This window comes from Bubalus bubalis, chromosome 12, assembly GCF_019923935.1.
Source record: "Bubalus bubalis isolate 160015118507 breed Murrah chromosome 12, NDDB_SH_1, whole genome shotgun sequence".
NCBI classification, from domain to species: Eukaryota; Metazoa; Chordata; class Mammalia; order Artiodactyla; family Bovidae; genus Bubalus; species Bubalus bubalis.
Window position 1 is genome coordinate 41381795 of NC_059168.1, and position 25384 is coordinate 41407178.

The following is a 25384-nucleotide window of genomic DNA, read 5'->3' on the forward strand; positions in this document are numbered from 1 at the left end:
CATTTTTGTGTGCGCAATGACTTTTTGGTCTGCTCAGACTTGCTGTCAGTGAAACTTTGTAGAATATATCTATGACATAGATTATTTTTAAAGTTTCCTGTATTCATAGTCATTACTCTCACATTGATTTTTCATATTTTCCAATAAGCTGTAATTTCTTTGAATACATGTCACACAACTCCTCTACCTTTATCCCCATTTTATTTATAGAGACTACACATTTAATAAATACTTTATTGCTGATTATGATGCTATGTTGTAGCCAATAGCATCATGTAAGTTAGCATTTTTGATAATTGTGGGCAAAGATTACAGCACTGTTATATCAACCCTTCCATAGGTTTAAAGTGCATATATTCCTATCATGGATGTTTTGAAAAGGACAGCAGTTGAAGTACTTATGGTAAAAACTCATCACTTTGATAGTGTGAATTTTAATAATAGAAATGTCAACCCGTGATGTGTATCAAGGAACAAATATTGCTACTCAGAGATGTTTTCAAGAAAGAAACATGGGAAATTAAGTAATATACAAATTATTAATAATGTGAGCTTGATTCACATTAGTGTCTTCTCAGTAATTTCTAAATGTTGCTAATTTTCAACAGTCTCCCAAAATATCTGAAAGCAATCAGTTAAATATGTCCTCTCTAGAAAACAAATACAGGAACAAGTTTCTATTTGGTTTTCATTTTCTTTAGTGTCTTGTTGAAAAGTGATATTCTTATCCATTAGACAAAAGTAGCTGGAATTATAACAGTTATATATAACACATCAACACCTGCTTGCTTCTTCTCATTAAAAATGTGATATGTACTGAGATCTGGTTGCATTTGAAAGGGTGAAAATGCATATCAAAAGCAAATCAAAGATTTTGTAAAAGAGCAGTGGTGCAAACCTCTGAGATATCACTTCTTGAGGACGATGTATTGACATCTGTCCTTTCTATGAATTTCCATGTGCTGTCTCTTTAACTGGTGAAGTCTCCCTCTCCTAACTTGATGGGTTTTTAATGGATGTGATGGTGATAAGGTGTAGGGCTTTCATATATGTGACTTTCCAGTAGAAGGTGAATAATGAGAATATTCAACAAACACCTTTCTGATTGCCACATCTTATTCCGCATCACTGTGGAATTTACTTAAAGGACACTTGGACTGTGTTGGCATCTAAAATGTCTAAAAGACTCAATGTTTCCAAGAACTCAAAACTTTTCTGAGGTTTTCAGGATAGTATAGCTAGAATAAATAAACCTGTTCCAAGAAGCATGAACTTGTTTTCATGATGACAAGAGTTTCCAAAGAGAGTTTAAAAGTCTTGGCTGTCTTTCACTTGACACAAGGAGACCTGGATTAATGATCAATGATATAGGTTACCTGTGGCACATTTTCATGCCTGATCTATGTTTCATCATACCAGAAAAAAATTTCATCAATATGAATTACTTATATGTTGTTTTCTTCAACAACTCTTTTCCAAACATGATGAAGGCATCTATGACTTGGTTATATTTAATATCATCCTTAGAAGGGTGTTCTTAACTTAGCTACTTATCCTCTCTTATATTTCTCAATAATCAAAATATTTATTTTTGCTAGTTTACTTCCTCTCATTTATTAGGCACAAGAAGATAAACCAGCTAAAATTTGCTTAAGAAACAGAAATGTAAAAAGGACACAAGAAAGATTTTGTATTTGAATAAATTACAGGCTAACTAGTGTAACAAACAACCTCAAATCTGAGTGACTTAACACAATAAAGTTGGATTTTGGAAACGTAAAAGTGAAAAGAAGTCCGCTTATTCATTCAGGAGCAAGGTTCCTTCCACATTGTGGCTTTACCATGGCACCCCACTCCAGTACTCTTGGCTGGAAAATCCCATGGATGGAGGAGCCTGGTAGGATGCAGTCCATGGGGTTGCCAAGAGTCGGACACGACTGAGCGACTTCACTTTCACTTTTCACTTTCACGCATTGGAGAAGGAAATGGCAACCCACTCCAGTGTTCTTGCCTGGAGAATCCCAGGGACGGGGGAGCCTGTTGGGCTGCCGTCTATGGGGTCGCACAGAGTCAGACATGACTGAAGCGACTTAGCAGCAGCAGATCCTAGGAGACTTCTCTATTCACCTGGTACATAAGGAAAGAGGTAGGATAAGGATCAGCAGGGGAGTTTTCACAGGCTCAGAATTTGCCAGAGATCACTTGTAATGCATTTGAACTGTGGTGCTGGAGAAGACTCTTGAGAGTCCCTTGGACAGCAAGGAGATCAAACCAGTCAATCCTAAAGGAAACCAACCCTGAATATTCATTGGAAGGACTGATGCTGAAGCTGAACCTCCAATACTTTGGCCAGCAGATGTGAAGATCTGGCTCATTGGAAAAGACCCTGATGCTGGGAAAGATTGAGGGCAGGAAGAGAAGGGGGCAACAGGATGAGATGATTGGATGGCATCATCGACTCAGTGGACATGAGTTTGAGCAAACTCCAGGAAATAGTGAAGGACAGGGAAGCCTGGCCTGTTGCAGTCCATGGGGTCACAAATAGTCGGACAAGACTTAGCAACTGAACAACAAGTTGTAATGATGGTTCCAGCTTAACTGCAAGAGAAGCTGAGAAATGCAGTCTAACTGTGTGACCAGAAGCAAAACTGTTTGCTGGACAATTGATGGTCAGTGTTACATGAACAGGCATGTTGGTGTCAGAAATATAACATGAAACTTAAGGACTCAGATAAAAATCCAAAGCTATCATTGGTGCCTTTAAAATTTTTTTTAGCTGTGCTGGGCCTTTGTTGCTGCATGTGGGCATTCTCTCGTTGCAGCAAGCAGGGACTACTCTCTAGTTGTGGTGCATGGGCTTCTCACGACAGAAGCTTCTCTTACTGTGGAGCATACAGGCTCAGTAGTTGTGAACGGGCTTAGTTGCCCCACGGCACGTGGGATCTTCCTGGACCTGTGTCACCTGCATAGGCAGGTGGATTCTCAACCGCTAGACCACCAGGGAAGTCTTTCTATGAAAAATTGTTTAGGATGTTTATCCATGAATCCCCTTGGCCAGAGAGATGCCATGCGGTTTTCTTCGATGAAAGAATCACAAGGTACAGAGGCATATCTTCACTCTCATCATCCATTGTCTCTTCGATTGGCCATTGATTGGCAGACACCTTTGCAGAGTTCCTGAGCTCCCAGGCTTAAGGCAATATTAGTCTTGAGTGTGAAGTTATATATCTCTGAAGCCAAGATTCCCAGAGGCTTGTCGTGTAATTAAAACATTTCCAAAATAACCATCATGTTATATTCATAGTAATAAGTAAGGCTGTACCAGAGGCTATAGAGATGTGGGGAAAAAATAGAGGTCATTCTCCTTTAAATAAAATGTAGCAGATTTTCTACTAAAAATGAAATTTTTTTGAAATAATAGGTAAGCTCTCCTTGTTATTCATAAACATCTTATTTATGCATCTTCACTGTTGTGATAAATTAGCTGGGTTTGTTTTATATTTCCCTACAGTTTACTTTAAATAATCCTTCACAGTCGTTCACCACAAGACCACATAAGGTTCTTTTTTTAATACCCAGAATGCTGAAATAGCATTTTGAGCACAGACTGTAATGCATAACAAGTGTATTATTTCTTCTTAGGAATGCCATGCAAAAACTTGTTCTTCTCATATTGTCTGTTTTCAGTTTTATTCTTTAAAGTCACTCTGTATTTTAAAAGGTAACAGTCTTTGGCCTTACAACCACAAATTGCCGCAACTTTCCTTTCCCTAACTCCCCATCAGCCACAGTCTAGCATAACGAGACCCTGAATTTCACAGCCATACAGTACTGACCCTTTAAACAAGAATGTAAATGTAGAACATGGTTCACACTTTCTTTTGTATAACCATCTCCTTAGTTCTTTCACCACCTGAACTGAACCTATTCCACCTTCCTGCTCATTCCACCCACCTGCCTCACCCAGGCCTTGAGTGCTGATGTCAGTGACAGTGTGACTTTTAAAATTTCAAAGTCAGAAAACTGGTTTCCAAATTTAACATACCATCAATCATCCCAAATGCATCCAATCCACCATGAATATCGCTACATATTTGCCCAACTACAGACGATTAGCATACATGATACACCTGTTAATGAGACATATTTGACCTATTTGAAACTCACTTTAGGTGTTTCTTGTGTTGCAGACCTGGTTGATCCTGAGGAGCATGACAAATATAAAACTGCTTACTCATCTTTTCAATGATATATTGTGAAGTTGGAGAGAATTTTATGAAATTATTCATTCAAAAGAATTTTGAGTACCAATTCAGTGGATACAATGAGATGACGAGAATGAAGACCTGACTTGGTGAAGTTCATGGCCAAGTGGTAAGAGATGATCACATTAGGACTAGAAATAGGGTGTGGTAAATCTAGGAGCATAGGTCCAGAACACCATACACTTCCACCTTTCTCTGCTATCCCCTCCTGCACCAATGGTATTCCACTTTAAATTTTGAAAACACTACTCAACCTGTATTACATATTTGAATGTATTTATTCATTCCTCACCCTTCCAGAATGAAATAGTAGCTCCTTTGTACTAACAGTAACCTTTCTGTGTTTTCTACCTTATGAGTATTATCATTTTATATCATAATCATTTGTTTATGTATTTTTCTTTCCTATGTGAGTCCTTAAGTCTGGGATCTTTTTTTTTTTAAACTCAATTTTATCTCACTGGTATCTAGTATAGTACCTAGAAAATAGCATATTTAAATATGAAGTTTTTTGAAATGAATAAATTCTTTTAGGAAACACCAGGACATATTTATAGATGAAATTATCTTCAGGAAGGAAAGAGAGAGAAATGTACCCAAGGCATAAGAACAGTGTGTTCAGAGGCACAAAGACATGGGAAACAAGACTGGGGCAGGGTTAGGGACAAGAACTCAATGTTTCAGTACTTCCGAAACATGTGGTAGGGGATGAAAAGAAGCTGTGGGAGTGTAGAAAATGAGATTGCTGAGGAAAACCAAGAAGAAAATAAAGATTTTCATAAAGCAACATTCTGAGAAAAATATAATTCAAAGTACTGGTCCCTAAATTTTTTAAGAAACAGTGAAAATAAACACATAGGTTATACTTCCCTGGTGGCTCAGTGGTAAAGAATCTGCCTCTCAATGCAGGAGATGTGGGTTTGATCCCTGGGTGGGGAAGATCTCCTGGGGGAGGAAATGGCAATCCACTCCAGTATTCTTGTTCAGAGAATCCCATGGACAGAGGAGCCTGGTGGTTGCAGTCCATGGGGTCGCAAAGAGGTAGACATGACTGAGCGACTGAGCAGCGCACATGCGCAAATGCTACTACTATTAATAAAAAAACAAAAACAAAACCTTTTTGGTTTCACTCTCGCCTCATTGATCACTCAGAGTCAATGGAAAGTCATGATGTCACCTTTGGTTTCAGGGTAAATCTAGTGAACTAGTTTAATATACTCCGTTAAAGGAGAAGAGGTCAGACAGAAATCAAGACATCAGTTGCATCCAGGCAGTCATTCAGGATAGAATCCTTCAGTCAATAATTTTTAGAGCCTCAATCATCTTTGGCTTTAGACCTATTATATTGCTGTGTTCCTATGATTCTTTTGGTTTCCCTTAGAGGAAGCTCCTTGGCTCAGGTGCCATGCATTTCCTTAGGTATGTTTTCACATTGTCCACCAGTCATCAGTTAATATATATTTACTTGGTGTTAAGTTGTCATCATTTAATAAATATTTCCTGAAGATACAAGTAAAGTGCATCTGAACTAAAAGAAAGGAGACAGATCACACATATTTAATCATTTTTTTCAGAAGGTATGGCTGGGTATGAAAGCAGAATGACACTAAAATCAGAAATTTGAGTGCTTTCCATTTAAGCCTCACTTCCCTTCACCTCCTGCTATGTATCTATTTTTTTTCATAATTTTATGTAAACTTTTCCTGAGACCAGTAATTATTTATCCCTGTACTATATCTTAGACTGAGATCTTTTATAAGCTAGAAATTTTCTCTGAGGCAAGAATAGTTTTTCAAAAATTAAACAGAATATCATTCCATTCAGGGGTTCCTGGGTATCGAAAACATGGAATGTTCTTTGCTGAGACTTTTATGTTTTCTTCCAAAAGTTTCTTTCATTATAGAACTCATTATTTTAGAGGTTTTCAAGCAAATTCATTGGGGGTCATGAGACTGAGGAAAGAATGCAAGCCAGGTTTCTCATTATGATGTCTAAATTTTTGTAGAGAGAATTAGTCTCTATACATTACAGAACCACGCAGTAAATTTACGAATTCAATGAAAAATAATTCAAAACAATGAGTGTATTCATTCAGCAAATCTTTGAATGCCAACTTAATGTTGTAAATATACACATGGTTTGTATTAAATAAATATTTAGTGATTGTGGTTGAGAAATAGGGAAAGTGGCAGAGAAATCTAGTGGATTTTCCTATAAGAACAGAAAATAATAGATGGGAAAAGGAGAAAGGAAAATGGTTTTGTTTGTGCTGGACTTTGAGTGGTTCTGAATTATAGGACTTTATATGGAACCCTGAGAAAACCTTGAGAAAAAAGACTGACATAGTTAAGTAAAGGAAGAAATGATCTTTATTCACCCAATTTAGGCTGAAATAAGTGGGAAGAGGGTTTAAATTATGAATTTTGCAGCAACAAAACTGACTGAGGCAGTTTCTTAAAGCCCCAGAGAAATTATTGTGGTTTTCATCTTTAGGTCGACATTGGCTTTGAATACCAGCCTTAGAGTTTGAAGTTTCCTCTCTGTACTCCTGTTCCCGCCTCTAGCCATCCAATGTTGGAAACCTTTTCATTTCAGAGACCAATTGGGTATGTCTGCCAAGGAGAAAGTTTTTCACTAGATTCACTTCTCTATTTTCTTTCTGACGCAGAAAGTTGAAGCCAGAACTCTGGCCAATAGGAGGGCATTGACAAATCCCTACCCTGGCCAGCACATGAAATATTTATACTCAAAGAGAGCTAGACTAAGTAGTCAATAGAGTATTTTGCAGCACAGAAGCCAAACACTTTGCTAAAAGAGCGAAGCATGTTCAGAAAAGTTCGTCTTTATAGACCAAAAACCAAACAAACATTTCCATAGCAAAAGATTGCTTACCATTCCTTTGGCTGGTACAGGCCATAGGCCTTCTTAAGTCAGCTTGCTTGATTGGAGTGAAGGACACTTTTTTTTTTTTTAAGTTATTTATTTGCTTACATATTTTTGCCATTATCAAAGATACCCATTTCTGGATGGAAGGGAGAGGTTTCAAATAGGCGAGAATTTCCTTCCCAGAGAATGAAGTCAGAAAGCCCTTGACCCGGATGGTGGCCTTGGGTGGGAGTTTGGAGCACAGCCTCTCGTTTCACCGCCTCGGCTTTATTTGGAATCTTGGAAAGAGGAGACAAGCTTTGATGCTGAAGATGCTCAAAGGAAAGCAAAGGACAAGAGGAAAAGCACAGCAAGTGTAGCACTGCTGACCCTGGACAAGGCTCTGCTGGTCTCCACGGCCCGGTCTCGTCCACGGCCGCTCCGTCAGCAGCGAGGGGGCAGAGAGGCCTGTGCTTTCACTTGAAAGCAGAGGGTGAGCCGAGCAGACGGTTCAGAGGGTCATTAGAAAGCATCAAAGGAGGCAGCCTCATGATGGTAATAAGACGGCTGTGAGGAAATAAAGTGGGCATTGATCTGCACTATCGAGTGTGACATTTTAACCGAAGCTAAAAGCCAAGAGCAAATCTAGCCCTCTTATTCATCTGCCTGCCTGTTTTAGTAAATTGTCTTCCCCCTCCCCCTAAACCACTGGCCTCAGAGGTCACTTCATATTAGCTGGCTTGTTAATACTGAGGCAATCAATACTTAATCAACAAGTAATGGGATTTTGCAGTCATCCTGTATGATCTTTCAATAAAGCCCCGAATCCATCTCGGCCCATTCCAAGCCTGACGAAAGGTGTGTGCTTGCTGCAGACCCTGGATTTGATGGTCTGATGCTCTTCGGCTGATCTGCATCTTATTAAGACACCAGGCAGCCACCGTCCTTCACCCCTTTGTTTCCTGATCCCCACTGAGCACAGCATGGCACAGAATCCAGGCATCTGAGATTTTATATGCATCAGTAAGAAAATTCAGATTTCTTTACTGCATAGGGTTCAGGAGTCTTTGGTAGCATTATGCAGTTAAAAAACTGAATGCATAAAGGAGTGGATAGAGGAGGGAAGCAATAAACAGGGGAATTTTTTTAAAAAGGAAAAATGGCTGATTTAATATGTGAAATTAGGCCAGGGAGCTGGAATCCCTACATGTCCCAATTATTGAACTTTGGGCTGCCTGAGTTCTTCTCAGAATGGACTCAATGAATGATGAGGGGAAGGGACATACGGCATGTCATTGGCTCTGGATAACCAAGGGGGTTCCAAAAGAGTCACCTGCATCCCAATGTACAGAGAGAAATTGGTTTTGTGACGTGGGACTTAGTTTTAAATACTCCCTTGGTACCCTGATGAATAGTGCTCTGTCTACCCGTAATACTGCAATAACTTTTTGTAGATGTTAAAAAAGGTCTCACAATAAGAGAGAAGAAGCCTCCCAAAAAAGGCCTTGCTGCAGTCCTCACAGAAACCCTCAAAGCAAGTTTCCTTTGGTAAATTATCCACTTGCCATTGTCTCACCTTTAGACTTTTAGAAAGCGGATCTTGACAGTATATGACTCAGAGTCAATTCATGCTAATAAAGGTCAGTGAGTGTTGAATAAAACTAGAATGCTGATTTATTAATATAACTTTCAAGCAAACAACCTATCAGGCAAATGGGGCAGACACACGGTCTCACCAGCATAGCCTCTCCTATCAGAAAAGAAGCTGCATTATTAGACAATTGATTGGCAATCACAGAATTAGATGAAAAGGAATTAGGAGATGATATAATGGCACCCACTCCAGTAAGCTTGCTTAGAGAATTCCAAGCACAGAGGAGCCTTGGCAGGCTACAGTCCATAGGGTTGCAAATAGTTGGACATGACTAAGTGACTACCACTTTCACATCCACTTTTCATAAACGTTTAATACAACACTACACTGTGTTTTCATAAACACTAATACAGCATCTAGCACTGTGGCCCCTGCAACTGCACCATCAGCTATGCCTGCTCTTCGGCATTTATGATCAAACTTACTGTGTCTGTGAATGCCCCACCTGTTACACACATTATTTCATGACAACCTAATAAATAGATATTATTAATATTTGCATTGTAGAGATGAATAGAATGAAACTTAGAAAGCCTTCAAGTTGTCTGCCTAAGGTCATACAGGTCACACATAGGAGAGCAGAGACCTGAGTCCACACAAGCTACCCCTGGAACTGTGGTAAAACCCACTAAGCCATATTGCCTTCGCTCTAGTCTTCACCAGCTACAGGACTTTGAACATGGCTCTTAAAATCTTTATGTCTTCAGTTCTCTAACCATGAAAATGGGAATAATCACCAGGCCTATCTTCTTGGATTGACAATTAAATGAATGATGCAATTAAAGCCCTTAGCCTAGAGTTTGGTTTACAGTAAACATTCACTAATATTGGTTATATTATGATGTCATTGTAGCATTATTATACTGTGTTGGTTTGCTCTATTGTTTTCCTTCTTCCACTCTGCTTGTGTGGACTCTGCCAATATTTCCCATTGGAACTCTTCTTTGTTTTCGGCAAAGGCTGATCACCCACTCCCCCACATGGAGCAGATTTCCTTTAGCTTTGTTTGTGACCTCAGTCACGAAATAGCACATTCTGGACACATAGAAGTTATTGCATCCTTTTTGGTTAATATCTTATTTCCTGGAGGTAAAACCAATTTCCAGGTACTCTAATGGAAGCTGTGAGTAGCAGGGTGCTTAGCTAAGAAATTTTATGGTTTTCCCTTTGTCTTGCCTGGAGCTGCTATGAGGCAGCACAACATCAAAAATCTATTTTCAGGAAAGTCACTAGATTTGCATTAAAAATAATTTTGAGAATCCTAGCAGCTAGGGTAAAAAGAGAAATTAAAGTATACTGTTTGCTTTATCTGACTCAATTTAACAGTTTTCAAGACAGAGGGAAAATATTGCTTAATACTATACTTTTCTTTTAATAGTTCATTCCATTTAAATAATATCTTTCCTAATGAAAGAAACAATACAGGTTCACCTTTTAAAATTCAAAATTTACAGAAAGCTCCAAACTAAAAAGACAAGTTTGATGTAATATATCTCCTCAGTTAATCTTGACTTTAGCCATTTGTACTTTCCATCATCCACTTGGTTAGACTGAACTTCCTTAAGTATTGTGTTTATCAGGTCACACAACTACTAAATAACTTTCAACAGCTATCCTATCATCACTCCATGAAGCTCAAACCCTTTCTTTTTGTAGCCCACTGCTGCCCCACCCCTACTTTTCCAGCATGCTTTCTACAGCTCCCCAGAGCAAACTTTTGTATAAGTAAAAGTTGTGCTTACCTACTTTGGTACCTGTCTTCCAGGTGATATTAAGAAATGTCACTCTGCCCCTTACTAAACCATACCTAACTTTAAGGTCCTTCCTTCATGAAATGAGTCCTGAATCTTTAGTCATTTTGCTTGTACTCTTCTCTGAACTTCTTTAGCACTTACACTCTAGACTGCATAATTGGCCTAATTATATTGTCTCATATTTTCTGCTGTTGCCTGCAAATGCATCTTGTCTCCCCTATTAGATCACAATTTTCTTTTGGAAGGACCTAATCTTGGCAATGGCACCCCACTCCAATACTCTTGTCTGGAAAATCCCATGGATGGAGGAGCCTGGTAGGCTGTAGTCCATGGGGTTGCTAAGAGTCGGACACGACTGAGCAACTTCACTTTCACTTTTCACTTTCATGCATTGAAGAAGGAAATGGCAACCCACTCCAGTGTTCTTGCCTGGAGAATCCCAGGGATGGCGGAGCCTGGAGGGCTGCTGTCTATGGAGTTGCACAGAGTCGGACACAACTGAAGTGACTTAGCAGTAGCAGTAGCAATCTTAGATTATCAAGTTTGTATGAAAGCATTAAGTGCAGGGTAGGATTTCACTATTACTTGTTGATTTAAAAGATTGTGCTTAGACAATTTTTTTATGGTAATAATATTAAAACATTATTATTGTTATTATTATTAAATATCATAATAATACACCTTTTATAACTAAAATATGTACGTGCATGAATGCTAAGTTGCTTCAGTCATTTCTGACTTTTTGCAACCCTATGGACTGTAGCCCGCCAAGCTCCACTGTCTATGGGACTCTCCAGGGAAGAATACTGGAATGAGTTTCCATGCCCTCTTCCAGGGGATCTTCCTAACCCAGGGATAAAACCCACATCTCTTATGTCTCCTACATTGGTAGCTGGGTTCTTTACCTTTAGTGCAACCAAGGAAGCCCATAATACATATGCATGTGACTGCAGCCATGAAATTAAAAGGCGCTTACTCCTTGGAAGGAAGGTTATGACCAACCTAGATAGCATATTCAAAAGCAGAGACATTACTTTGCCAACAAAGGTTCGTCTAGTCAAGGCTATGGTTTTTCCTGTGGTCATGTATGGATGTGAGAGTTGGACTGTGAAGAAGGCTGAGTGCTAAAGAATTGATGCCTTTGAACTGTGGTGTTGGAGAAGACTCTTGAGAGTCCCTTGGACTGCAAGGAGATCCAACCAGTCCATTCTGAAGGAGATCAGCTCTGGGATTTCTTTGGAAGGAATGATGCTAAAGCTGAAACTCCAGTACTTTGGCCACCTCATGCGAAGAGTTGACTCATTGGAAAAGACTGATGCTGGGAGGGATTGAGGGCAAGAGGAGAAGGGGACGACAGAGGATGAGATGGCTGGATGGCATCATTGACTCAATGGATATGAGTCTGAGTGAACTCTGGGAGTTGGTGATGGACAGGGAGGGCTGGTGTGCTGCGATTCATGGGGTCGCAAAGAGTCGGACACGACTGAGCGACTGATCTGATCTCTGATATATATAATCATAGCTGCTAAGCTGCTAAGTCTTTTCAGTCGTGTCCGGCTCTGTGTGACCCCATAAGACGGCAGCCCACCAGGCTCCCCCATCCCTAGGATTCTCCAGGCAAGAACACTGGAGTGGGTTGCCATTTCCTTCTCCAATGCATGAAAGTGAAAAGTGAAAGTGAAGTTGCTCAGTTGTGTCCGACTCTTACCAACCCCATGGACTGCAGCCCACCAGGCTCCTCCATTCACGGCATTTTCCAGGCAAGAGTACTGGAGTGGGGTGCCATTTCCTTCTCCATATATAATCATAATAATTGATAAATTATTTACCAATCCACCTACCTACATACATTTTGTATTCATTCTTCAAAAAGTGATCTAGGCTCACCATTTTTGCCTTCACTTTAGAGCTCAGAAATCTGAGTTTCTAAAAGCTTAAGCAATTTGACCAAGTTTGCAGAACTGGGAAATGGTGGACTTGCGATTTGAGAGCATATTTACCTGATTCTTATTTACATGAATAATATCATATGAACCATTCTTGAAAATGTTTTCTTTTAAAAATGTTTTTGATCTGTAAATTGCCTCCTGATCTCCAGCTTTGAAACTGACCAAAAGAACTTTCTTTGAATGACAGAAATTCTATCTTTACTTTCATTACACACAATGTTATTGCCCCAGTCGACTTGGGCTCTCTTCCCTCCAGCCAATAGCATATGTCTTCACCTGAACAACTCTTCCTAAAACTCAAAAGAATATTTTTCTCTTTCTATTTTCCAGTCTTTCTTTCATTTTATAGAACTGAATATCCAGGTCAAATCCTTAGAAAACTCTTCAGAAGGAACTCTTCTTGTACTATCACTCACTCTTGCACTGTGACTCACTCTTCTTTTGGGAAGCAGAAGGATCCACAGGTTAACAGATCCCTGAAATTCCTAGATGAACCTCTCAAAAAGGCAGCAGTTGTTTTGGCTCTACTATTCTCATTCAGAATTGCCAAATGTATGTGTGTGTATCTTTTGGGAAAGAGATTCTGGTAAAGAGTTGTCTGGGTTCTATTGAAATATCTCTTTTAAAAATTAATAAACCTTATTCTTACAGCAGTTTTATATTCATACCAAAACTGAGAGGAGGGTACACAGAGTTCCCATGTACACCCCACCAGCACATATACACAGCCTCCCCTATTATTGGGACTTCCAGGGCAGAGCTAGTGGTAAAGAACCTGCCTGACCGTGCAGTAGATGCAGGAGATGTGGGTTCGATCCCTGGGTCAGAAAGATCTCCTGGAGGAGGGCATGGCAATCCACTCCAGTATTCTTGCCTGGAGAATCTCATGGACAGGGGAGCCTGGCAGGCAACTGTCCATAGGGTCGCAAAGAGTCAGACATGACTGGAGTGATTTAGCACACCCCCATCATCAGTGTTTCACACCAAAAAAAGCTGCATCTCTGGGCTAGATATTCCTCATTCCAAACCCCCATCCCCACACTTGAAGCCTACCTTGATCCACTGTCCACCTCTCTCCATTCTGCTCTGGGCAGGAAAATGAGATATATGAGCTGTTTCCCCATACTCCTTACCCTCAGGCTTACAGTTGCTTCTGGCTAGTGGAGAGGACCAGCAGATCTAAAGGCAAAATGAGAGTGGGGTGGGTATTTTTTCCTTCAGCCCTGATTCTGCGGGGTCCCAGTACTGGAGACACAGCTCCTGTTAGACAGCCTTCTCCCAGGCTGTGGCCAGCCTCTCTGGGTTCCATCACCATTTCCTCTCCTTGTCCATTCAGGCTTAGGAGTGGTGATTAATCCCAACCATTGCCGGCCCCAAAGTACTACACAAACCTTTAGATTATCCCTATCCTTGCTTTTTTAATTTTCCCTTTATTAAACTCTCCTTAATTACCCCCACTTTAGTGAGCTTTCACTTTATCTAATACTATGTATAATATCAAAATAATGAGAAGGAACACGTGCCTAAAGACTCTTAAAATCTAAATAAAACCTTAAAATTTGGACAGCTTCCTGAATGAAAAAAAAAAGTTGTAGTCTATTTTTGATTTACCTTCTAACTTGAGAGAACTCTTTTAAGTGAGCTCTAAGTAGGCTGTATGTTTATATTTTGAAAGGGGATGGTGGTAAACTTAGAAATTAGGATGAACATCATATGTGAAAATAAATGATGCTGTGAATGGCATACTTCTCAAGTGATTATGATAAAGTCCCAACTCTTAATTTGGATAAATTGCTAACAACCCAGCTTAGCACACCCATTTGCAGTAATCATTATTTTGCTGACTTGGCTCTATGTCTGGCTTGCATTTCAATAGTGAATGCAAAGCCTATAAGCATTTTAGGGCTTTCTTGCTAAACATCTCCCTTTTCCCAAGGAACCCAACCCAGAATCAGAATATCCCAATGCCTGCGTTGTGTTTCTAGTTGAACATTTAGGACTTTCAAAGTATGGTTTAACTCTTAAATGCTATCAAGGGTCTCTTTAATCAGTTGCTGAAGCTGGCTATAAAACTCAAAAGACTTCATTTTGAAAGTAAAACCATTAGCCAACTACCTTCTTGACATAATGAATCATATTCAGATGGAGCACGTAACCCCAGCCTGCACTCACTCCTTGCTTTGTCACCATGTGCATAAGGCAAGAATGTGAACAAGTGTGTGCATCAGATGAATCTAGTCAACCGATACCTGAATGCCCTGAATGTTTTTCTAATAATCAGGCAAATTAGCAAGCTGCATTATAATGTTTTTTTTCCTCCATTAGCCACTCTTGTGAGTTAGGAAATTTTACCAGCCATCAGCCACTGCTTAGGTCTATTACTTACCAACCAGCTTCATTGTTTTTGAACAAGTCACTTAACCTCTCAGAGCTTCTGTTTCCTTATCTATAAAGTGAAATAAATGTTAAAATTATTTTCCTCACCAAAAATGGTCAAGCCAGACCGCTTCAAACGTTTGTGGGCTCCGTTTCTCCATTTTGATATTATTTCAGTACTTTTTAGATGAGGGTTTGGGGTTTACCAGAGCATCTATTTCCCACATGCAGGCTTCTTAGATGGCGCTAGTGATAAGGAACCCATCTACCAATGCAGGAGATGTAAAGACAGAGGTTCAGTCCCTGGATTGGGAAGATCCCCTGGAGAAAGGTATGGCAACCCACTCCAATTTTCTTGCCTGGAGAATCCCATGGACAGAGGAGCCTGGTGAACTACAGTCCATAAAATCACAGAATCAGACACACCTGAAACAACTTAGTGTGCACGCACACATATTTACACGCCTGGACATCTCCCAGTGGTTGGAAGAAAAGAGTTATGTATTCCAAACATAGATACTCAGTTCCCAAAACACAACAATACCCACCTTTGCGCTCCAGAAACCAAACTCATCTGCTGGCTTAATATCAACTTGACCTTCCGAGTCCATATCCATGTTCCAGGCCAGCTTTGACTTTATTTTCAGCTGAGTTGTCTATTTTTCTTTGATGTGACAGTTTATAAAGCAAACTTGAAGGGACTCTGAAATTGGTCTGGGCAGTGTTGTTTCAGCAGGGGCCTTGAACTTCAATGGAAGAAGGCCAATCATACATTCTGCATGTATTTCACCAAAGATGACAGTCCGTAGCTAATGCCTCAGAGCCTGCATTCCAGAGACACCTTTTAACTGAGTGCAGCTCAGCTGGAGAGAAGGGCAAGGAGAGGGAAATGAACATCTGGCAAGGCCAAGAGCGTTATGAGTTGTATCCAATACCAGGCATGTCCTGATTAAATATTTCATGCTTTCCCCAGCCAGACATAACCTAACTATCAGCTGTTCTCTGCAGCAGGGATAAATTCACCTTTATGGCAGGACATATTAGCATGGAGTTATAGTGGCAAGTTTAAGAAGCTTCATGAAAAGTTTGTTTTTATCTGTTTATGTGATCTACCTCCCCTTTCCTCAGCCCTCCCTCTCCTCTTTTCCTTTCTCTCTTCCTCACTGTCTCAACCCATCCCTATCTTACACTGACAGATAGATTTCATCCATAAGGATCAGGCTGAAAATATTTTCTCTCCTTCCAACTCCCAATGTCCACTCTAGCCACAGGATGAAGGTAGCTCCAAGTTGGTTCCTTGATCTGGGACCTTCCAGCATTGGCCTGTGTGTCTGCAACTTTGGCATTTATTTATTTTTTGTCCCTTCTGGAGACTTCTTAACTTTGCTGCTAGGTGAATAGACTTCATGGTTGCTGTGTCTTTTGGGTGGATTGCTCATTTTTAATGTATGGTCTTCTGAAACCTATTAGAGCTTTTTTCCCTTAAATTTTATTTTGTCAGATTGTATTGCTACGGCCTTCATTTTGGTTACTTTTTACCCTGTTTGCCTTTTCTTTCTCCCCTCTGTCTTTAACTTTTCATTGTGACTGATTTGGAAGATCTCTGTCAAGTAACATACAGCTTCATCCATTTAACCCACTTTAAGAATCTATCTCTCAATGTAGAATTTATGTACTTACTGTGTGTTTGCACATACTGTTTGCTTTTAGTGTGATTACTGTATGTTTTGGGTTATTTATACCATCAAATATTGTCCTTGCTATTTATCATCCTTTTCTTATTCACTTCAATCTTCTTTCAAAGTAAAGAAGTCCTTTCCATTCCTCTCCAATCTTCATCATGTACTCTTTTATCCTATGATGATTTGGAATATATGCATTGCATTTCATTTAATGAGTGCCATTAATTTTTAAACATACTTTCATGACTATAATTTTAAAAATACATCTACATCAAGTCAATTTAAAAAATTTTTGTCCTAAATACTGAAATAATTTTAGCACAATTTAGCTACCTATTAAACATCCCACTTGTCTTGGTTTTATTATCTAGAGTCATAATTTTACTTACACTAACCTAAAAATGAGAGTTTAAGAAAGTAATCAATATGTGTGTGTGTGTGTGTGTGTGTGTGTGCGCGCACGCACACTTAGTCACTCAGTTGTGTCCAACTCTTTGCAACCCCATGGACTGTAGCCCACCAGGCTTCTCTGTCCATGGAATTCTCCAGACAAAAAGACTGCAATGGGTTGCCATTCCCTTCTCTGGAGGATCTTCCCAACCCAGGGATAGAACCCAGGTCTCTTGCATTGCAGGCAGATTCTTTACTGTCTGAGCCACCAGAGACACCCACAGCAATCAATATAGACTTAAATTATCCTGTTACTTCAATTAATCTTTGTAATTTTCACAGTTTATTTTTCCCTAAAACCTTTCTTATATTATATTTTATTTTAGATTTGATTTTATTTTTCCACAAGCATATGTTTAACTGCTCTTTTAATAAAGGTCTATGTGGGAAAAAGCATGCCTACTTTCTGTACATCTAAAAATGTATTTGTGTATTTTGTTTATTTTTGAATGATAGTATAGCTAAGCATAAAATTCTCAGGTTTAACAGTTAATTTCTATGAATTCATTGAAAAATAAGAATTCACTATATTCTGGTCTCAATGGTTGCTAATAAAAACCTACTGCCAAAAATCTGCCATCTCCTCTGGGTAACATGTCTTTCTTTCTGGTAAGTTTAAGATTTGCTTATTTACTTATTTATGCATTTAAAATAGAGGATATAGGTTTAAGCATGAAATCATGGCTCCATCTTGAATGCAAACATCTTTTTAAAAATAAGGTATTCTTTTAAAATGCTAATTGTTAAAAATACAAATGAGCAGTTTTTTCTTAAATTTTTTTCTTACAAATGTTAATAAAGTTTTCCAATTTTTGAGAGATAGCCATCTACATCACACTTTTGAATGAGTTCATAGAACCAACATCTAGGCTTTAGCTACAGGTACTCACTGAAACTTCAGGGAAATAACACAAATATTTTCCAGCTTCACTCTTATTATATTCTGGGAAATTCTTTAGAGCATGAGGAAAGAATGATGCTATATTCATCTCATATTTTTAGGAAGTGGACGGTTGGAATATTGAGTAAATAATGAAGGACTGAATGTACAAATATATGGGGAAATGAATGGTTGGTCATATGAGCAAGAAGATTGTTACAAGTTGATCCCTACCCTTCACCCATCCGTCTCCCCATCACGTGTTTGGAAGCAAGGCTGCTCTTAAGATCCTTAAGGCTTCCAATCATCAACATGTCCTAGTGTAGTGCCAAAGGATAAAACTAAAGTATTTGAAGCATCCTGTTTTATAAAGAGTAGCTCTATTGCTGCCTCTCAGATTTCTCTCAGGTCCTGAAATAATTTAAAGGATCATCAGATTTTAAGAATAAGTAATTTTATATTTTTTTCTGGATAGAAGAGTGAGTCCTCTCACATCTTTGTTTACATATATTAGAAAGGTGTGGGTGGGGTATGGGTGTGTTTGCACACACACATGTGCACACGTCAAGCATGTTATTCAGACTAACTTCAAGAATCTCTGCATGAAGTTCATGCATGGCTGAGGCACAGGAAATCTATCACTTGCTGGCAGTCAGTAATGGCTACCAGGGTCAGTATCCTGATGAGGGACTGGTATACCATGCTCTGAAGGTGTAACATGAGATGAGTTAAAATCTTGCTTGGGTTTATTAGATCTTCAATAGAAAAGACCTTCTTTCTTGACTAGAAAATACACCCTTATATCTAGCCATGCTCTTTGTAACTAAGAAGACCAGGAAAGAGATTGTATATCATTTGAGACTCATCTCTCATACCAGAAAATAATTCGATGCTTGTCATCCACTGATGGTTGGTAGGTAAAGGCTAATACATATTTTGAAAATCATCATTAAGATAAAACAGTCAAATTTAATTTCTATCCATTAGAAATGTCTAATAAGTAGTGATAAATCTTAAATTGAGAGAACTCTAAAGAGAATATTTCACTGTGTCTCCTAGTCATGCAGGTAAAATGTTATCATTCTTTATTTCAACTAACATTATTTAATAACACTGTGTTTCAGGCATTGTGCTAGTCTCTGGAGCACAGAACACAAACCCTACTTCCTAGCAACTTAAGGTTCAACATTTTACAGATGAGGAATCTGATATGCCTCATGTGTTGAAAAGAATCTTGCCCAAACACAGATAGCCGATCTATGATGGAGAAAATGTTAGAACTGATGCTTCTTGCAAATAAATAGCCTATGACCTCTTTGTGCATGTGTGCTCAGTTGCTTCAGTCATGTCTGATTCTTTGCAACCCTATGGACTGTAGCCCGCCAGGCTCCTCTATCCATGGGATTCTCCAGGCAAGAAGACTGGAGCGGGTGGCCATGCCCTCCTCCAGGGGATCTTCCTGATCCAGGATATGAACCTGTGTCTCCTGTAGTGTAGGCAGATTCTTTAATGCTGAGCCACCAGGGAAATTTCATAACTGCTTTATGCTGCTGCTGCTGCTAAATCGCTTCAGTTGTATCCGACTCTGTGTGACCCCATAGACGGCAGCCCACAGGCTCCTCTGTCAAACCAAATAATACTTATATTAACTGACATTGGTATGAGAAAGTTTTTAAATGGAGTTTTAAGACATTAAAATAAAAGTTATCTAAATGTTCACCTTCAGTATCATTTATTGGAACAGCAATAGTTTTTAACATTGAAATAGCCCTGCTTATGTTCCAGATATGTTCTTACTTCCTTATATTTATTAAATAACTTGCTTCTCATAGCAACCTGATGTAATAGGCTTATTAAACCCATTTTATGGAGGAAAAAACCCTAAAGCACTAAGTGTATAAGTAATTTGTCCCAAGTAAAAGATCTCATCGTTGGCAGAAGAGTATCTAATATCCTGGCAATTGACAACTCTGCTGCCTAGATGCATGAAGGTGATCACTGATGTTACAAAGTCAGAAAGTATTTTAAGATCATGAATGCAAAATAAAACTCTTCTTTGCTACACGCTCCCTGTTTTCAAGAATTCTTTGAGAAGTCTGTTTTAAGTTCCTACTAATTAGAAGACCTTGTTTCTTGTCTATATCTCCCCCAAAAGGTTATATTTGAGTGTAGTAGTTCCCATTTCTCTTTGGAAATGGATAGCTTTTTAAACATTTAATGTTCTTACATCCCATTTCTATATTTAGTTATTCACACATTTCTTGTTGAACTTATAGATTTCTAAGTACCTTATAATACTACATGGAGAAGGCAATGGCACCCCACAACAGTACTCTTGCCTGGAAATTCCCATGGACGGAGGAGCCTGGTAGGCTACAGTCCATGGGGTCGCAAAGAGTCGGACACGACTGAGTGACTTCCCTTTCAATTTTCACTTTCATGCATTGGAGAAGGAAATGACAACCCACTCCATAGTTCTTGCCTGGGGAATCCCAGGGGAAGACTGGTGGGCTGCTGTCTATGGAGTCACACAGAGTTGGACATGACTGAAGTGACTTAGCAGTATAATACTACAAAATCCTCCAGATCCTAACATTAGATTACCTCTGGATTAAAAGCATTTTAAAAACAGATATGTATTATTTGTTCTATATTTTAAAAATATCTGTGTCTTAGTATTTATTTACCCATATTATGTTTCACTGAAATGAAATTAATAACTTTCACCTTGGTTTTCCATACTTTGTAATGATTCCACCAGGAAAGGGATGGGCTCATAAATCCACAATAAAATAGAAACATTTCACCAGGGAAATATTTTATTTCCTTTTTTATCTCCCATAGTCATATCTCTCATGAAACTGAACTTCACACTTCCACCTGCCTATCCCCTGTAACTCCTGTAACAAAGAAAGGGAAGGAGAGAAAGGAAAAAAAGAAGGGAGGGTGAAAGGCATGGAGTGAGGGAGGAAGGAAGGAAGAAAGATGGAAGGAGGAAGAAAGGATAGGTGGGCAGAAGAAGGAAGAAATTCTTTTGGAGATATGGAAGTATCACATCAAGCTCTAGATTGTGCTTTTGGTCCTGAAAACTGAAATTTATAATAGCATATTCTCTCTGTGGTTGCAGTTTAAATATAGAAACATATTTTCAATTTCTCAAAGAAGAATGTAGATTCTTTCTGATAATTCAGTAACACAAGCAATTAAATCCTATATAACACAGTGCCCAATACGTAGTAAGAAGTCAATATTCTCTGGCTGGTTTGCTTGGTATACTACCATTGGCAATAAGCCATTACGTGGAAGAGCTAATATTTACTCTTAGCCTATGGATATCACTGCAGCATTAGCAGCATCAGCAGCATCAAGAATCTTGGTCTTCAGTCTCTGGTTATGCTTAAGATTGGCTTTGAGACATTATCAGCTCATATATTCTATCTGAATAGTTAAACCATTGTGTATATAGAAAGAAACAGGTATATATCCTACTGAAACAGGAAAGGTAACACTCAAATTTTTATTTAAAAATGATTAGCTTTATATACAAAATTTGGGCAATACATGCATCAGAAAGCAACCCCTTGTGCCTCATTATGAAGAACTCAGCAGTAAATTTCTTTGGAAAATTGAGTATGATACAAAATTAAAAGTGTGTTCTTTAGGAGAAACACAAATGTAGGGAAGGCCACTGTGGACAGAGGCTACTAGTTATCCCTCAATAAGTAGGTTCCCCTTTACTTATACTTAAAAGTTCAAATTCATTTCCATTTCTGGTCTGGCCGAATAAACTTCTACTAGCTGACCTTCTCACAGATAACAACTATAAACTATCGGCAAAACAGACAATGACTCAAAGGCACTGGAGATTGAACAAAGCAGGTGGATGCTGAAGGGAAATACATTACGAAAAGAGAATGGCAGGTTGATTTGCCAATTTTTATGGCTCTTAGAGTGAGGGCAAGCCACAGCTGCACTGAGTAAAGCACTTAAAACTCTAATAGGAAACCTACAGGCTTTCTGCCATAAAGGGACAGAGGGAAGAGTTTGAGGCAAATGCAGTGACTGAAAAGTAGGAGTCCATCTGAGAAAAGAGGGAGGCAAAGAGAATAAACTTCAATTTCTGTGCCTAAACTCTGCCCAGACCTCTGGCTCTACTCAGAACCATGCATGGGCAGAATAGAATCCAGCAAAATATTAAAGAACTGAAGTTGGATTTGACCTATAACCCAAGAGACAAAATTTTTGGTTTGAATCCCACCAACTTAATTGTCTCCAAAACAAATAAAAAAATCATCTCTCTGGAGGAATATAAGGGAGTCCAATGTCTTCATAACAAAATCCTTAGAATGTTCAGAAATATTTACAAATACTTCAAAATTTTTTGACATCCAAAGATCCAGGAAAATGAGACCCCTCTTAAGATAAAAGACAATCCATGAAAACCAACCTTTTGATGGCCAGGGTGCTGGAACAGACAATGACAATTATGCACAATAAGGTAGAGAACAATATGCTTATAATTAATGAAAAGATAGAGTAGCTCAGCAGAGAGATAAAAACTTTAAAAAGAACCATATAGAAGTTGTAGAGCTAAAAAACTATGGTATATAAAATAAAAATGTAACCCATGGGCTTAATAGAAGAATGGAGACAACCAAGGAGAGCTGAATGTGCAGACAGGTCAACAGAAATTATTCAGCCTGAGAAACAAAGAGAATAAAAAATTTAAGAAGTAACCAGACTCAGGGGCAGGTAATGTAATAACAAAAGGTCAAATATATATGCAATTGAGTCCTAGGAGGAAAGAATGGGCTAGAAAAACTATTTGTAGAAATAATGGGTGAAAAGTTTCAAAGTTGGGCAAAAGACACAAACTTTCAGATTCAAAACTTTAGGGAATCCCAAACAGAATAAGTATGAAAAAAACTGTGCATAGGTACATCAAAATCAAACTATGGAAAACCAAAGATAAGTCATCTTGGACTGTGAACAAGGTTAGCATCCTTGATAAGGCAAAGTGGCACCAGTGGTAAAGATCTGCCTGCAATGAAGGAGACATAAGAGATGTGGGTTTGATCCTTGGGTCAGAAAGATCCCCTGGAGGAGGAAATAGCAACCCAGTCCAGAATTCTTGCCTAGGAAATCCCATGGACAGAGGAGACTGGCAGGCTACAGTCCCTGGGTCTGCAGAGTTGGGCACAACTGTGAGCATGCACACACACATACCGCAAGGTGACGGCTGGAAGGGAACACGGAGTTTCTTAAACACAGAGCACTATTCTGGCTTCCAGAATGGGACTTGTGATGGTACGTAAGATGACCTTATGGAATTCCAGCTTCCGAATCCTGAATGGGACAGAAATGGATTTATATCTTTTTAGCTTGAAAAAAATGAAACTTTAATCTGTTGCTTTTGATCTTCTGATCATGCAACTAAGCCTGTATCAACATCAATACAGTTTGGATCTACCTTAAAACATCTTGGATCAGTGTCAGGGCATACTACACACAGGGCAGAAAGCAAAACATAAACTCAGAAGTCTGATAAAGGAGTAATTAGATTTTTTAAAAATTCAACTTTTAATAACCTAAGAGTTTATTAGTGGAATCAAAGTGCTCTTTGCTTTGGTATTTTTCACAAGCTTAATGTGAGTAATGCTTTGTTCAATAGCTCAGAGAAGTTTTCAATCAATCCGCTTCAAAGAGACAAGGAAAGAAATTCATAAACATTGTTCAAGAGGTCTACCAATATTTTCCATTTTCCTCCCATCCTGGTATCGTTATTAAAGCCAGTGCTCATTCACCATTTCTCACCTGTTCTCATCTAACTTTTCTCCAAGGTCTGGGCTTGCCATGCAGTTTCCTTGGGCCTCTATCTCCTTTGACTAGAAAAGAAGTCTCCATTATGTCCGCATGTGCGGGATGAGGCTTGGTTCTCCGTTCTGTGTTGGTGCAGAACTGTCACTCCCTCGTGGGACAGTAAATTATCACATGTTCTTCTGCATGTCTGAGTACACTGGCCCCATCCTCACAAAGTTTCCAACTCTGCTCTCCACTCTCTCTGAGGATGAGACAGTTCCCATTTAATGATATTGCCCTGGGGGATCAGGTACCTCTTGTGTACGTTTTCAGTACGTGTATTTTTAAGAATAGAAATGACCCAATATTTTTCTAAACATTAACAAAGATGCCTTTATGTATCTGAATCTATAGTTTGTTTACACACCATCTAATATATAGATGTCTATATAGCTCTATTTCTATGTTAGACAAAGTGTTTAGAAAAAAAACTATTCATTTAAAGCAGGACCTTAAAGTAAAACACTTCATTAAGCTGCTTTAGTTGGCTGACTATCTATTGGTGAATGTTTCTCCAGGTTTATCATTCTTGTTAGTTGCCTCTATTAAGGATGGCCTGCCAGCTCTCACATGGCTCTCACATGGCTTCTTTGCCAGCAGCTTTCAATGCTCTAATGATCAATACTTTAGAGCTAAACACCAGGCCAATTTGGTATCCGGGTTTTCCCACTAAACAGTGCTGCCCAACCAATACCTCCTGTGAACACGTGTGTGAGGAAGCAGGCCTTTTCTCTCTGAGTCTATTTAGCACTTGATTCCAATTTAAATTAAACACAAACAAGAAGATGGAAGCCACCCAGCTTCCTTCACTCCCGTACTTGTATTGTGACCATGCAGGGATATTTGGGCACTTTGCAATCTGTAGCATCTTCTCTCCTGCGTTACCTCTATAATATCACTATGACCCAGTTTCTGTGGCCTCCTCAAACTCAGAGCTCCGGCTGACCTCAAAAGTCATCACATTTGTTTTAATGCACTCTACTTTTCAACCCATGCTTATTGTTTTAGTCAACAAGTAGTACTATGTTTAAAGGATCAATCACTTTTTAAAAAATGAATATAGAGTTAATGTATTTTGGACAAGTAAAGAATAGGTCTTTATCCTTATATTCTTTATCCTTCCCTATATAGCACAGGGAATTCTACTCAATACTCTGTAATGGCCTATATGGGAAAACAATCTAAAAATGAGTGGATACATGTATATGCATAACTGATTCATTTTGCTGTACACCTGAAAGTAATACAACATTGTAATCAAATATATGCCAATAAAAATTAAATAAAAAGAACGGGTCTTCATCAATAGGTGACTAATCTCATGAGATTTTTGTTCTGGAAATTTTTTAGACCATTTCGTAGAACAAGCTTGTAACCTGGTTACTGAAGATGCATGACTGAAAATTAAAAGCAGAGACTAAATTGCTAAAGAGAAATACAGAATACGCAAGAGTCTTCTGATAGGAGGCTCTGGTAAAATAAGAAGTCAATGTACAAGGTACCTGGGTTGTTCCAAATGTAGGGCAGAACCCAGTACAAAAGAATTTATCAGAAAAAAATGCTGTTCTAAAATCTAAGAGCAGAGCAAATAAGGTGGTATCAGGAAAGTACGTTAGCAGTAGCTAGGAGCGCCATTTGGATCATGTAAGA

The 25384-nt window shown here is 38.9% G+C and overlaps 1 long non-coding RNA gene across 1 annotated transcript; it reads right to left on the reverse strand.

The window, feature by feature from the left end:
• Positions 1–7263: 7263 nt before the first annotated feature.
• Positions 7264–24136, reverse strand: LOC123328702. The gene is made up of 6 exons (XR_006543725.2): positions 23690–24136; positions 23102–23221; positions 15412–15726; positions 14874–14933; positions 13541–13666; positions 7264–7697 (listed from the first exon to the last, which is right to left on the reverse strand). It is a non-coding gene; the product is annotated as an uncharacterized LOC123328702 (long non-coding RNA).
• Between the last annotated feature and the right edge of the window lie 1248 nt (positions 24137–25384).